This window comes from Carica papaya, chromosome 5 (assembly GCF_054855325.1).
Source record: "Carica papaya isolate Zhongbai chromosome 5, ASM5485532v1, whole genome shotgun sequence".
NCBI lineage: Eukaryota > Viridiplantae > Streptophyta > Magnoliopsida > Brassicales > Caricaceae > Carica > Carica papaya.
Genome location: NC_142313.1, coordinates 19,127,671 through 19,140,189, shown reverse-complemented (window position 1 = coordinate 19,140,189; position 12,519 = coordinate 19,127,671). Strand labels below are relative to the sequence as shown.

Below are 12,519 nucleotides of genomic sequence, written 5' to 3'. Positions count from 1 at the left end.
ATAACGTTGAAACAATCATCTGCAAAAAAATGGGTGTAACACGAGGACTTCCCAAGAAAATGGGTGAAATATAAGGACTTCACAGGAGCTAACCCATCTTAGTACTACTCTCGCCCAAGCACCCTTAACTTGCGAAGTTCTGATAAAATCCTTTGCATTAATTCTGGTATGATCGCTCATGTTTCATTCTGCGCTGCAAATACATACACTCTTTCTCCTTCCAACCCCCTCCCGTCATTTATTTCCTTGTGCGTGCACTCTGCATCTCTCCTTCTCGTTCTAATATTAAGTAAAATGCCCCGGCACCGTGACTCACCTTTACGAATGAACCAGCGATTCATAATTCCATTCGCACGCAACGTCGAACGACCCATCCGAAAAAAAATGGGTGCAACACAAGGACTTCCCAGGCGGTCACCCATCCGAGTACTATTCTCGCCCAAGCACATTTGACTGCTGAGTTCTGATGGGATATGGTGCATTAGTACTGGTATGATCCTACTTGTTTCATATCGCGCTTCAAATACATCCACTCCTTCTCCTTTCTTCCCCCTCCCGTCATTTATTTCCTGGTGCGTTCACACTTCACCTCTTCTTCTCGTTCAAAAATCAAGTAAAATGCCACAACACCGTGACTCACATTTGCGAATAAACCAGTAGACCATAGTTCAAGTCGCGCGTAACGTCGAACGACCCATCTGAAAAAGAAAATGGGTGCTACACAAGAACTTCCCAAGAAAATGGATGAAATTTAAGTACTTTGAAGGAGGTCACCCATCCTAGTACTACTCTCGCCCAAGCACCCTTAACTTGCGGAGTTCTGATAGAATCCGTTGCATTAGTGCTAGTATGATAGCTCATGTTTCATTCTGCGCTGCAAATACATACACTCTTTCTCCTTTCATTCCCCCTCCCGTCATTTGTTTTCTTATGCATGCACTCTGCATCTCTCCTTCTCGTTCTAATATCAAGTAAAATGCCCCGGCACCGTGACTCACCTTTGCGAATGAACCAGCGGTTCATAATTCCATTCGTGCGTAATGTCAAATGACCCATCCGAAAAAAAATGGGTGCAACACGAGTACTTCGGAGGAGGTCACCCATCCGAGTACTACTATCTCCCAAGCACACTTAACTGCAGAGTTCTGATTTAATCCGGTGCATTAGTGTTGGTATGATAGCACCTGTTTTATTTTGCGCTGCAAATACAAACACTCCTTCTCCTTTCTTTCCCCTCCCGTCATTTGTTTCCTTGTGCGTGCGCACTGCACCTCACGTTCTGGTTTAAATATCAAGTAAAATGCCATGGTGCCGTGACTCACATTTGCAAATAAACCTGCGGACCATAATTCAAGTCACACGTAACGTCGAAAGAATCATCTGGAAAAAAATAAGTGCAACACGAGGACTTCCCAGGAAAATAGGTGAAATATAAGTACTTCGAAGGAGGCAACACATCCTAGTACTACTCTCGCCCAAGCACCCTTAACTTGCGGACTTCTGATAAAATCTTTTGCATTAGTTCTGGTATGATCGCTCATGTATCATTATGCACTGCAAATACATACACTTTTTCTCCTTCCATCCCCCCTCCCGTCATTTGTTTCCTTGTGCGTGCACTCTGCATCTCTCATTCTCGTTCTAATATCAAGTAAAATGCACCGGCACCATGACTCACCTTTGCGAATGAACCAGCGGTTCATAATTATATTCCCGCGTAACGTCGAACGACCCATCTGAAAAAAAATAGGTGCAACACGAGAACTTCCCAGGAGGTCACCCATTCGAGTACTACTATCGCCCAAGCACACTTAACTGCGGAGTTCTGATGGCATCCAGTGCATTAGTGCTGGTATGATCGCACCTGGTTAATTTCGCGCTGCAAATACATTCACTCCTTCTCCTTTCTTCCCCCTCACGTCATTTGTTTCCTTGTGCGTGCGCACTGCACCTCCCGTTCTCGTTCAAATATCAAGTAAAATGCCACGGCGCCGTGACTTACATTTGCAAATAAACCTGCGGACCATAATTGAAGTCGCACGTAACGTCGAAAGAATCATCTGCAAAAAAATGGGTGCAACACGAGGACTTCCCAAGAAAATGGGTGAAATATAAGGGCTTCGCAGGAGGTAACCCATCCGAGTACTACTCTCGCCCAAGCACCCTTAACTTGCCGAGTTCTGATAGAATCCGATGCATTAGTTATGGTATGATAGCTCATGTTTCATTCTGCGCTGCAAATAAATACACTCTTTCTCCTTCCATCCCCCCTCCCGTCATTTGTTTCATTGTGCGTGCACTCTGTATCTCTCCTTCTCGTTCTAATATCAAGTAAAATACCCCGGCACCATGACTAACCTTTACGAATGAACCAGCGATTCATAATTCCATTCGCGCGTAACGTCGAACGACCCATCCGAAAAAAATAGGTGGAACAGGAGGACTTCCCAAGGAAATGGGTGAAATATAAGGACTTCGTAGGAGGTCACACTTCATTTGTTTTTCCTCCCATCATTTGTTTCCTAGTGCGTTCACACTTCACCTCTCCTTCTCGTTCTAATATCAATTAAAATGCCCATGCGTCTTGACTCACATTTGGGTATAAACCAGCAGACCATTGTTCTAGTCGCGCGTAACATCGAACGGCCCATCTGAAAAAAAAATGGGTGCATCACGAGAACTTCCTAGGAGGTAAACCATCCTTGTACTACTTTCGCCAAATCACACTTAACTGCGGAGTTCTGATGGGATCCGGTGCATTTGTGCTGGTATGATCGCACCTGTTTCATTTCGTGTTGAAAATTCATACACTCCTTCTCCTTCCCTCTCCCCTCCCATCATTTGTTTCCTTGTGCGTTCACACTGCACCTCTCTTTCTCGTTCTAATATCGATCAAAATGCCCCTGCTTCTTGACTCACATTTGCGTATAAACCAGCCAAAAATAGTTCCAGTCGCGCGTAAGGTCGAACGACCCATCTGAAAAAAAATGGGTGCAACACGAGGACTTCCCAAGAGGTGACCCATCCGTGTACTACTCTCGCCCAAACACACTTAACTGCAGAGTTCAGATCCGGTGCATTAGTGCTGGTATGTTCGCGCTGCAAATACATACACTCCTTCTCCTTTCTTCCCCCTCTCGTCATTTGTTTCATGGTGTGTTCACACTTCACCTCTTCTTCTCGTTCTAATATCATTTAAAATGCCCATGCGTCTTGACTCACATTTGCGTATAAACCAGCGGACCATAGTTCCAGTCGCGCGTAATGTCGAATGACCCATCTGAAAAAGAAATGAGTGCAACACGAGAACTTCCCAGGAGGTAACCCATCCTTGTACTACTTTCGCAAAAGCACACTTAACTGCGGAGTTTTGATGGGATACGGTGCATTTGTGCTGGTATGATCGCACCTATTTCATTTTGTTCTGAAAATACATACACTCCTTCTCCTTCCCTCCCCCCTCCCATCATTTGTTTCCTTGTGCGTTCACACTGCACCCCTCCTTCTCGTTCTAATATCGATTAAAATGCCTCTGCTTCTTGACTCACAATTGCGTATAAACCAGCGGACCATAGTTCCAGTCGCGCATAACGTCGAAAGAATCATCTGCAAAAAAATGGGTGCAACACGAGGACTTCCCAAGAAAATGGGTGAAATATAAAGACTTCGCAGGAGGTCACCCATCCTAGTACTACTCTTGCCCATGCACCCTTAACTTGCAGAGTTCTGATAGAATCTGTTGCATTAGTGCTGGTATGATCCCTCATGTTTCATTTTGCCCTGCAAATACATACACTTTTTCTCCTTCCATCCCCCCTCCCGTCATTTGTTTCATTGTGCGTGCACTCTGCATCTCTCATTCTCGTTCTAATATCAAGTAAAATGTCCCGGCACCGTGACTCACCTTTGCGAATGAACTAGCTGTTCATCATTCCATTCGCGCGTAACGTCGAACGACCCATCTGAAAAAAAATAGGTGCACATAGGGACTTCCCAAGAGGTCACCCATCCGAGAACTACTCTCGCCCAAGCACACTTAACTGCGAAGTTCTGATGGGATCAGGTGCATTAGTGCTGGTATGATCACACCTGTTTCATTTCGTGCTGCAAATACATACACTCCTTCTCTTTTCTTCCCCCTCCCGTTATTTGTTTCCTGGTGCGATCACACTTCACCTCTCCTTCTCGTTCTAATATCAAATAAAATGCTCCGGCGTCTTGACTCACATTTCTGTATAAACCAGCGGACCATAATTTCAGTCGCGCGTAACGTCGAACGACCCATCTGAAAAAAAAAATGGGTGCAACACGAGAACTTCCCAGGAGGTAACCCATCCTTGTACTACTTTCGCCAAAGCACAATTAATTGCGGATTTCTGATGGGATCCAGTGCATTTGTGCTGGTGTGATCGCACCTGTTTCATTTCATGCTGAAAATAAATACACTCCTTCTCCTTTCCTCTCCCCTCCCATCATTTGTTTCCTTGTGCGTCCACACTGCACCTCTCTTACTCGTTTTAATATCGATTAAAATGCCCCTGCTTCTTGACTCACATTTGCGTATAAACCAGCGGACCATAGTTCTAGTCGCGCGTAATGTCGAACGACCCGTCTGAAAAAAAATTGGTGCGACACGAGGTCTTCCCAGGAGGTCACCCATTCGAGTACTACTCTCGCCCAAGAAACCTTACCTGCGGAATTCTGATGGAATCCGTTGCATTAGTGCTAGTATGATCGCTCATGTTTCATTCTTTGCTGCAAATACATACACTCTTTCTCCTTCCATCCCCCCTCCCATCATTTGTTTCCTTGTGCGTACACTCTGAATCTCTCCTTATCGTTCTAATATCAAGTAAAATTACCCGGCACCGTGACTCACCTTTGCGAATGAACTAGCGGTTCATAATTCTATTCGCGCGTAACGTCAAACGACCCATCTGAAAAAAAATGGGTGTAACAAGAGGACTTCCCAGGAGCTCACCCATTCGAGTACAACTCTCGTCCAAGCACACTTAACTGCGGAGTTCTGATGGGATCCAGTGCATTAGTGCTGGTATGATCGCACTTGTTTAATTTCGCGCTGCAAATACATACACTCCTTCTCCTTTCTTCCCCCTCCCGTCATTTGTTTCCTTTTGCGTGCGCACTACACCTCCCGTTCTCGTTTTAATATCAAGTAAAATGCCACGGCGCCGTGACTCACATTTGGGAATAAACCTGCGGACCATAATTCAAGTCGCGTGTAACGTCGAAAAAATCATCTGCAAAAAAATGGGTGCAACACGAGGACTTCCCAAGAAAATTGGTGAAATACAAGGACTTCGCAGGAGGTAATCCATCCTAGTACTACTCTCGCCCAAGCACCCTTAACTTGCGTAGTTCTGATAGAATCCGTTGCATTAGTGCTGGTATGATCGCTCATGTTTCATTCTCTGCTGCAAATACATACACACTCTTTCTCCCTCAATCCCCCCTCCCGTCATTTGTTTCCTTGTGCGTTCACACTACACCTCTCCTTCTCGTTCTAATATCGATTAAAATGCCCCTGCTTCTTCACTCATATTTGCGTATAAACCAGTGGACCATAGCTCCAGTCGCGCGTAACGTCGAACGACCCGTCTGAAAAAAAATTGGTGTGACACGAGGACTTCCCAGGAGGTCAGCCATCCGAGTACTACTCTCGCCTAAACACACTTCACTGCGTAGTTCTGATGGGATCCGGTGCATTAGTGCTGGTATGATGGCACCTGTTTAATTCTGCACTGCAAATACATACACTCCTTCTCATTTCTTTCCCCTCCCGTCATTTGTTTCCTTGTGCGTGCACACTGTACCTCCCGTTCTCGTTCTAATATCAAGTAAAATTCCACGGCGTCGTGACTCACATTTGCGAATAAACCTGCGGACCATAATTCAAGTCGCGCAAAACGTCGAAAGAATCATCTGCAAAAAAATGGGTGCAACACAAGGACTTCCCAGGAGGTCACCCATCCGAGTACTACTCTCGCCCAAGCACACTTAAATTCGGAGTTCTGAAGGGATCCGGTGTATTAGTGCCGGTATGATCTCACCGGTTAAATTTTGCACTGCAAATACATACACTCATTCTCCTTTCTTCCCCCTCCCGTCATTTGTTTGCAAGTGTGTGCGCATTGCGCCTCCTGTTCTCGTTATAATATCAAGTAAAATGCCATGGTGCCGTGACTCACATTTGCGAATATAACTTGCGGACCATAATTCATGTCGAACGTAACGATGAAAGAATCATCTGCAAAAAAATGGGTGCAACACAAGGACCTCCCAAGAAAGTGGGTGAAATATAAGGACTTCGCAGGAGGTCACCCATCCTAGTACTACTCTCGCCCAAGCACCCTTAACTTGCGGAGTTCTAATAGAATTCGTTGCATTAGTGCTGGTATGATCGCTCATGTTTCATTCTGTGCTGCAAATACATACACTCTTTCTCCTTCCATCCCCCCTCCCGTCATTTGTTTCCTTGTGCGTGCACTTGCATCTCTCCTTCTCGTTCTAAAATCATGTAAAATTACCCGGCACCGTGACTCACCTTTGCGCGTAACGTCGAACGACCCATCCGAAAAAAAATTCCATTCGCGCGTAACGTCGAACGACCCATCCGAACAAAAATTGGTGCAACAAGAGGTCTTCCCAAGAGGCCACCCATCTGAGTACTTCTTTCGCCCAAGCAAACTAAACTGCGGAGTTCTGATGGGATCCGGTGCATTAGTGCTGGTGTGATCGCACATGTTTAATTTCGCGCTGCAAATACATACACTCCTCCTTTCTTCCCACTCCCGTCATTTGTTTCCTTTTGCGTGCGCATTGCACCTCCCGTTCTCGTTCAAATATCAAGTAAAATGCCAAGGCGCCGTGACTCACATTTGGGAATAAACTTACGGACCATAATTCAAGTCGCGCGTAACGTCGAAAGAATCATCTACAAAAAAATGGGTGCAACACGAGGAATTCCCAAAAAAATGGGTGAAATATAAGGACTTCACAAGAGGTAACCCATCCTTGTACTACTCTCGCCCAAGCACCCTTAACTTGCAGAGTTCTGATAGAATCCGTTGCATTAGTGCTGGTATGATCGCTCATGTTTCATTCGGCGCTGCAAATACATACACTCTTTCTCCTTCCATCCCCCCTCCCGTCATTTATTTCCTTGTGCGTGCACTCTGCATCTCTCATTCTCGTTCTAATATCAAGTAAAATGCCCCGGCACCGTGACTCACCTTTGCGAATGAACCAGCGGTTCATAATTCCATTCACGCGTAACGTCGAACGACCCATCCGAAAAAAAATGGATGCAACACGAGAACTTCCCAAGAGGTCACCCATCCGAGTACTTAACTCACCCAAGCACACTTAATTGCGGAATTTTTATGGGATACGGTATATTAGTGCTGGTATGATCACACCTATTTAATTTCGCGTTTCAAATACGTACACTCCTTCTACTTTCTTCCCCCTCCCGTCATTTGTTTCCTTGTGCGTGCGCATTGCACCTCTCGTTCTCGTTCAAATATCAAGTAAAATTCCATGGCGCCGTGACTCACATTTGCGAATAAACCTGCGGACCATAATTAAAGTCGCGCATAACGTCGAAAGAATCATCTGCAAAAAAATGGATGCAACACGAGGACTTTACAAAAAAATGGGTGAAATATAAGGACTTCGCAGGAGGTAACCCATCCAAGTACTACTCTCGCCAAAGCACCCTTACCTACGGAGTTCTGATACAATCCGTTGAATTAGTGCTGGTATGATTGCACCTGTTTCATTTCGTGCTGAAAATACGAACACTCCTTCTCCTTCTCTCCCCCCTCCCGTCATTTGTTTCCTTGTGCGTTCACACTGCACCTCTCCTTCTCGTTCTAATATCGATTAAAATTCCCCTGCTTCTTAACTGACATTTTCGTATAAACCAGCAGATCATAACTCCAGTCGCGCGTAACGTCGAACGACCCGTCTGAAAAAAAATTGGTGCGACACGAGGACTTCCTAGGAGGTCACCCATCCGAGTACTACTCTTGCCCAAGCACACTTCATAGCGGAGTTCTGATGGGATCCGGTGCATTAGTGCTGGTATAATCGCACCTATTTAATTTCGCGCTGTAAATACATACACTCCTTTTTCTTTCTTCCCTCTCCCGTTATTTGTTTCCTTGTGCGTGCGCACTGCACCTCCATTTCTCATCCTAATATCAAGTAAAATGCCACGGCACCGTGACTCATATTTGCGAATAAACTTGCGGACCATAATTCAAGTAGTGCGTAATGTCGAAAGAATCATCAGCAAAAAAATGGGTGCAACACGAGGACTTCCCAAGAGAATGGGTGAAAAATAAGGACTTCGCAGGAGGTAACCCATCCTAGTACTACTCTCGCCCAAGCTCCCTAAACTTGCAGAGTTCTGATAGAATCCGTTGCATTAGTGCTGGTATAGTCGCTCATGTTTCATTCTGCACTGCAAATACATACACTCTTTCTCCTTCCATCCCCCCTCCCGTCATTTGTTTCCTTGTGCGTGCACTCTGCATCTCTCCTTCTCGCTCTAATATCAAGTAAAATGCCCCGGCACCATGACTCACCTTTGCGAATGAACCAGCGGTTCATAATTCCATTCTTGCATAACGTCGAACGACCCATCCGAAAAAAAATGAGTGCAACACGAGAACTTCCTAGGAGGTCACCCATCCGAGTACTACTCTCGCCCAAGCACACTTAACTTCGGAGTTCTGATGGGATACGGTGAATTAGTGTTGGTATGATCGCACCTGTTTCATTTCGCGCTGTAAATACATACACTCCTTCTACTTTCTTCCCCCTCCCGTTATTTGTTTTCTGGTGCGTTCACACTTCACCTCTCCTTCTCGTTCTAATATTAATTAAAATGCCCCGCCACCGTGACTCACCTTTGCGAATGAACCAGCGGTTCATAATTCTATTTGTGCGTAATGTCAAACGACCCATCCGAAAAAAATTGGGCGCAACATGAGGACTTCCCAGGAGGTCACCGTTCTGAGTACTACTCTCGCCCGAGCACACTTAACTGCGGAGTTCTGATGGGATACGGTGCATTTTTTGCTGGTATGATAACACTTGTTTAACTTCGCGCTGTAAATACATACACTCCTCCTTTCTTCCCCCTCCCGTCATTTGTTTCCTCGTGCGTTCACACTGCACCTCTCCTTCTGGTTCTAATATCCATTAAAATGCCCATGCTTCTTGACTCACATTTGCGTATAAACCCACGGACCATAGTTTCAGTCGCGTGTAACGTCGAACGACCCGTATGAAAAAAAATTAGTGCGACACGAGGACTTCCGACCATAGTTCCAGTCGCGCGTAACATCGAACGACCCGTCTGAAAAAAAATTGATGCGACACGAGGACTTCCTAGGAGGTCACCTATCCGAGTACTACTCTCGTCCAAGCACACTTAACTGCGGAGTTCTGATGGGACCCGGTGCATTAGTACTGATATGATCGCACATGTTTAATTTCGCGCTGCAAATAGATACACTCATTCTCTTTTCTTCCCCCTCCCATCATTTGTTTCCTTGTGCGTGAGCACTGCACCTCCCGTTCTCGTTCTAATATCAAGTAAAATGCCACGACACCGTGACTCACATTTGCGAATAAACATGCGGACCATAATTCAAGTCGTGCGTAACGTCGAAAGAATCATCTGCAAAAAAATGGGTGCAACAGGACTTCCCAAGAAAAAAGGTGAAATATAAGGACTTCGCAGGAGGTCACCCATCCTAGTACTACTCTCGCCCAAGCACCCTTAACCGCGGAGTTCTAATAGAATCCGTTGCATTAGTTCTGGTATGATCGCTCATGTTTCACTCTGCGCTGCAAATACATACACTCTTTCTCCTTCCTTCCCCCCTCCCGTCATTTGTTTCCTTGTGCGTGCACTCTGCATCTCTCCTTCTCGTTCTAATATCAATTAAAATGCCCCGACACCGTGACTCACCTTTTCGAATGAACAGTGGTTCATAATTCCATTCGTGCGTAACGTTGAACGACCCATCCGAAAATAAAATGGGTGCAACACGAGAACTTCCCAGGAGGTAACCCATCCTTGTAGTAATTTCGCCAAAGAACACTTAAGTGGGGAGTTCTGATGGGATCCGGTGTATTTGTGCTGGTATGATCGCACATGTTTCATTTCGTGCTGAAAATACATACACTCCTTCTCCTTCCCTCCCCCCTCCCGTCATTTGTTTTCTTGTGCATTCACACTGCATCTCTTCTTCTCGTTCTAATATCGATTAAAATGCCCCTGCTTCTTGATTCACATTTGCGTATCAACCAGCGGACCATAGTTCCAGTCGCGCGTAACATCGAACGACCCGTCTGAAAAAAAATTTGTGCAACACGAGGACTTCCCAGGAGGTCACCCATCCGAGTACTACTCTCACCCAAGATAACTTAACTGCAGAGTTCTGATGTGATCCGGTGCATTAGTGCTGGTATGATCACACCTGTTTAATTGTGCGCTGCAAATACATACACTCCTTCTCCTTTATTCCCCCTTCCGTCATTTGTTTCCTGGTGCGTTCACACTTCACCTCCCGTTCTCGTTCTAATATCAATTAAAATTCCCCTGCGTCTTGACTCATATTTGCATATAAACTAGTGGACCATAGTTCCAGTTGCGCGTAAAGTCGAACTACCTATCTGAAAAAAAAATGGGTGCAACACGAGCACTTCCCAGGAGGTAACCCATCCTTGTAGTACTTTCGCCAAAGCACACTTAACTGCAGAGTTCTGATAGGATCCAGTGCATTTGTGCTGTATGATCGCACCTGTTTCATTTCGTGCTGAAAATACATACACTCCTTCTCCTTCCCTCCCCCCTCCCATCATTTGTTTCCTTATGGGTTCACACTGCACCTCTCCTTCTCGTTCTAATATCGATTAAAATGCCCCTTCTTCTTGACTCACATTTGCATATAAAGCAGCGAAAAATAGTTCCAGTCGCGTGTAATGTCGAACGACCCGTCTGAAAAAAAATTGGTGCGACACGAGGACTTCCCAAGAGGTCACCCATCCGAGTACTACTCTCTCCCAAGCACACTTAACTGCGGAGTTAAGATGGGATCCGGTGCATTAGTGCTGGTATGATCGCACCTGTTTAATTTCGCTCTGCAAATACATACACTCCTTCTCCTTTCTTCCCCCTCCCGTCATTTGTTTTCTTGTGCGTGCGCACTGCACCTCCCGTTCTCGTTCTAATATCAAGTAAAATGCCACGGCGCCGTGACTCACATTTCCGAATAAACCTGCCGACCATAATTCAAGTCGCGCGTAACGTCGAAAGAATCATCTGCAAAAAAATGTGTGCAACACGAGGACTTCCAAAGAAAGTGGGTGAAATATAAGGACTTTGCAGGAGGTCACCCAACCTAGTACTACTCTCGCCCAAGCACCCTTAACTGCGTAGTTCTGATAGAATCCGTTGCATTAGTGCTGGTATGATCGCTCCTGTTTCATTCTGCGCTGCAAATACATACACTCTTTCTCCTTCCGTCCCCCTCCCGTCATTTGTTTCCTTGTGCGTGCACTCTCTATCTCTTCTTCTCGTTCTAATATCAAGAAAAATACTCCGGCACCGTGATTCACCTTTGCGAATGAACCAGCGGTTCATAATTCCATCGCGCTTTACGTCGAACGACCCATCCGAAAAATAATGGGTGCAACACGAGGACTTCCCAGGAGGTCAGCGATCTGAGTACTACTCTTGCCCAAGCACACTTAACTGCAGAGTTCTGATGGGATCCGGTGCATTAGTGCTGGTATGATCTCACCTGTTTAATTTCACCCTGCAAATACATACATTCCTTCTCCTTTCTTCCCCCTCCCGTCATTTGTTTCCTGGTGCGTTCACACTTCACCTCTCCTTCTCGTTCTAATATCAATTAAAATGCCCCTGCATCTTGACTCACATTTGCGTATAAACCAGTAGACCATAGTTCCAGACGCGCGTAACGTTGAGCAGCTTATCTGAAAAAGAAAATGGGTGCAACACGAGAACTTCCCAGGAGCTAACCCATCCTTGCATTACTTTCACCAAAGCACACCTAACTGCGGAGTACTGATGGGATCCGGTGCATTTGTGCTGGTATGATTGCACCTGTTTCATTTCGCGCTGAAAATACATACACTTCTTCTCCTTTTTTCCCCCCTCCCATCATTTGTTTCCTTGTGCGTTCACGCTGCACATCTCCTTCTCATTCTAATATCGATTAAAACGTCCCTGCTTCTTGACTCACATTTTCGTATAAACCAGCGGACCATAGCTGCAGTCGCGCGAACGTCGAACGACCCGTCTGAAAAAAAATTGGTGCGACACGAGGACTTTCCAAGAAGTCAACCATCCGAGTACTACTCTCGCCCAAGCACACTTAATTGCGGAGTTTCTTATGGGATCCGGTTCATTAAGGCTGGTATGATCGCACCTGTTTAATTTCGCGCTGCAAATAC

The 12,519-nt window shown here is 45.6% G+C and overlaps 18 pseudogenes; all 18 read right to left on the bottom strand.

Annotated features, from left to right (window-relative positions):
- Nucleotides 1-1,747: 1,747 nt before the first annotated feature.
- Nucleotides 1,748-1,866, bottom strand: LOC148254124 (5S ribosomal RNA; annotated as a pseudogene).
- Nucleotides 1,867-2,663: 797 nt separating this feature from the next.
- On the bottom strand, nt 2,664-2,782 carry LOC148254123 (5S ribosomal RNA; annotated as a pseudogene).
- Nucleotides 2,783-3,292: 510 nt separating this feature from the next.
- On the bottom strand, nt 3,293-3,411 carry LOC148254122 (5S ribosomal RNA; annotated as a pseudogene).
- A 562-nt stretch (nt 3,412-3,973) lies between these two features.
- LOC148254121 (5S ribosomal RNA) lies at nt 3,974-4,091 on the bottom strand (annotated as a pseudogene).
- Nucleotides 4,092-4,298: 207 nt separating this feature from the next.
- LOC148254120 (5S ribosomal RNA) lies at nt 4,299-4,417 on the bottom strand (annotated as a pseudogene).
- A 206-nt stretch (nt 4,418-4,623) lies between these two features.
- LOC148254119 (5S ribosomal RNA) lies at nt 4,624-4,742 on the bottom strand (annotated as a pseudogene).
- Nucleotides 4,743-4,948: 206 nt separating this feature from the next.
- LOC148254118 (5S ribosomal RNA) lies at nt 4,949-5,067 on the bottom strand (annotated as a pseudogene).
- A 563-nt stretch (nt 5,068-5,630) lies between these two features.
- LOC148254117 (5S ribosomal RNA) lies at nt 5,631-5,749 on the bottom strand (annotated as a pseudogene).
- Nucleotides 5,750-5,954: 205 nt separating this feature from the next.
- Nucleotides 5,955-6,073, bottom strand: LOC148254116 (5S ribosomal RNA; annotated as a pseudogene).
- Nucleotides 6,074-6,645: 572 nt separating this feature from the next.
- LOC148254115 (5S ribosomal RNA) lies at nt 6,646-6,764 on the bottom strand (annotated as a pseudogene).
- A 558-nt stretch (nt 6,765-7,322) lies between these two features.
- Nucleotides 7,323-7,441, bottom strand: LOC148254114 (5S ribosomal RNA; annotated as a pseudogene).
- A 560-nt stretch (nt 7,442-8,001) lies between these two features.
- On the bottom strand, nt 8,002-8,120 carry LOC148254113 (5S ribosomal RNA; annotated as a pseudogene).
- A 561-nt stretch (nt 8,121-8,681) lies between these two features.
- On the bottom strand, nt 8,682-8,800 carry LOC148254112 (5S ribosomal RNA; annotated as a pseudogene).
- Nucleotides 8,801-9,399: 599 nt separating this feature from the next.
- Nucleotides 9,400-9,518, bottom strand: LOC148254111 (5S ribosomal RNA; annotated as a pseudogene).
- Nucleotides 9,519-10,400: 882 nt separating this feature from the next.
- LOC148254110 (5S ribosomal RNA) lies at nt 10,401-10,519 on the bottom strand (annotated as a pseudogene).
- Nucleotides 10,520-11,049: 530 nt separating this feature from the next.
- LOC148254109 (5S ribosomal RNA) lies at nt 11,050-11,168 on the bottom strand (annotated as a pseudogene).
- Nucleotides 11,169-11,726: 558 nt separating this feature from the next.
- Nucleotides 11,727-11,845, bottom strand: LOC148254108 (5S ribosomal RNA; annotated as a pseudogene).
- A 531-nt stretch (nt 11,846-12,376) lies between these two features.
- Nucleotides 12,377-12,496, bottom strand: LOC148254107 (5S ribosomal RNA; annotated as a pseudogene).
- Between the last annotated feature and the right edge of the window lie 23 nt (nt 12,497-12,519).